This window comes from Oncorhynchus clarkii, chromosome 13 (assembly GCF_045791955.1).
Source record: "Oncorhynchus clarkii lewisi isolate Uvic-CL-2024 chromosome 13, UVic_Ocla_1.0, whole genome shotgun sequence".
Taxonomy (NCBI): domain Eukaryota; kingdom Metazoa; phylum Chordata; class Actinopteri; order Salmoniformes; family Salmonidae; genus Oncorhynchus; species Oncorhynchus clarkii.
Window position 1 is genome coordinate 436,805 of NC_092159.1, and position 3,196 is coordinate 440,000.

A 3,196-nucleotide genomic window follows, 5' to 3' on the forward strand; every position below is an offset into this window, starting at 1 on the left:
ATGTGTCCCCAGATCCTGATCATACATCCTAGTGATGTCTATCTAAATGAGGGATCAGATCCTGATCATACATCCTAGTGATGTCTATCTAAATGAGGGATCAGATCCTGATCATACATCCTAGTGATGTCTATCTAAATGAGGGATCAGATCCTGATCATACATCCTAGTGATGTCTATCTAAATGAGGGATCAGATCCTGATCATACATCCTAGTGATGTCTATCTAAATGTGTCCCCAGATCCTGATCATACATCCTAGTGATGTCTATCTAAATGAGGGATCAAATCACACATCCTAGTGATGTCTATCTAAATGAGTCTCCTCTACACCATATATAGCATGACCTCTACACTATATGTATCATGACCTCTACACTATATATGGCATGACCTCTACACTATATATAGCATGAACTATAGATAGACTATATATAGCATGACCTCTAGATAGACTATATATAGCATGACCTCTAGATACACTATATATAGCATGACCTCTAGATACACTATAGCATGACCTCTAGATACACTATATATAGCATGACCTCTACACTATATATAGCATGACCTCTAGATACACTCTATATAGCATGACCTCTACACTATATATAGCATGACCTCTACACTATATATAGCACAACCTCTACACTATATATAGCATGACCTCTAGATACACTATATATAGCATGACCTCTAGATACACTATATATATAGCATGACCTCTAGATACACTATATATAGCATGACCTCTACACTATATATAGCACGACCTCTACACTATATATAGCATGACCTCTACACTATATATAGCACGACCTCTACACTATATATAGCATGACCTCTACACTATATATAGCATGACCTATACACTATATATAGCATGACCTCTACATTATATATAGCATGACCTCTACATTATATATAGCATGACCTCTACACTATATATAGCATGACCTCTAGATACACTATATATAGCATGACCTCTAGATACACTATATATAGCATGACCTCTACACTATATATAGCACGACCTCTACACTATATATAGCATGACCTCTAGATACACTATATATAGTATGACCTCTAGATACACTATATATAGCATGACCTCTACACTATATATAGCATGACCTCTACACTATATATAGCATGACCTCTACACTATATATAGCACAACCTCTACACTATATATAGCATGACCTCTTGATACACTATATATAGTATGACCTCTACACTATATGTAGCATGACCTCTACACTATATATAGCATGACCTCTACACTATATATAGCATGACCTCTAGATAGCCTATATATATATAGCACAACCTCTACACTGTATATAGCATGACCTCTACACTAAATATAGCATGACCTCTACACTATATATAGCATGACCTCTACACTATATATAGCATGACCTCTACACTATATATAGCATGACCTCTACTCTATATATAGCATGACCTCTACACTATATATAGCATGACCTCTACACTATATATAGCACAACCTCTACACTATATATAGCATGACCTCTAGATACACTATATATAGTATGACCTCTACACTATATATAGCATGACCTCTACACTATATATAGCTTGACCTTTACACTATATATAGCATGACCTCTAGATAGCCTATATATATATAGCACGACCTCTACACTATATATAGCATGACCTCTACACTATATATAGCATGACCTCTACACTATATATAGCATGACCTCTAGATAGCCTATATATATATATATAGCACGACCTCTACACTATATATAGCACGACCTCTACACTATATATAGCACGACCTCTACACTATATATAGCATGACCTCTACACTATATATAGCACGACCTCTACACTATATATAGCATGACCTCTACACTATATATAGCATGACCTCTACACTACATATAGCATGACCTCTAGATAGCCTATATATATATAGCACGACCTCTACACTATATATAGCACGACCTCTACACTATATATAGCATGACCTCTTGATACACTATATATAGTATGACCTCTACACTATATATAGCATGACCTCTACACTATATATAGCATGACCTCTACACTATATATAGCATGACCTCTAGATAGTCTATATATATATAGCACAACCTCTACACTGTATATAGCATGACCTCTACACTAAATATAGCATGACCTCTACACTATATATAGCATGACCTCTACACTATATATAGTATGACCTCTACACTATATATAGCATGACCTCTACACTATATATAACTTGACCTTTACACTATATATAGCATGACCTCTAGATAGCCTATATATATATAGCACGACCTCTACACTATATATAGCATGACCTCTACACTATATATAGCATGACCTCTACACTATATATATCATGACCTCTAGATAGCCTATATATATATAGCACGACCTCTACACTATATATAGCACGACCTCTACACTATATATAGCACGACCTCTACACTATATATAGCATGACCTCTACACTATATATAGCACGACCTCTACACTATATATAGCATGACCTCTACACTATATATAGCATGACCTCTACACTACATATAGCATGACCTCTAGATAGCCTATATATATATAGCACGACCTCTACACTATATATAGCACGACCTCTACACTATATATAGCATGACCTCTACACTATATATAGCATGACCTCTACACTATATATAGCACAACCTCTACACTATATATAGCATGACCTCTCGATACACTATATATAGTATGACCTCTACACTATATATAGCATGACCTCTACACTATATATAGCATGACCTTTACACTATATATAGCATGACCTCTAGATAGCCTATATATATATAGCACGACCTCTAAACTATATATAGCATGACCTCTACACTAAATATAGCATGACCTCTACACTATATATAGCATGACCTCTACACTATAGAGTCTCCTCTACACTATATATAGCATGACCTCTACACTATATGTATCATGACCTCTACACTATATATGGCATGACCTCTACACTATATATAGCATGAACTATAGATATACTATATATAGCATGACCTCTAGATAGACTATATATAGCATGACCTCTAGATACACTATATATAGCATGACCTCTACACTATATATAGCATGACCTCTACACTATATATAGCATGACCTCTACACTATATATAGCATGACCTCTACA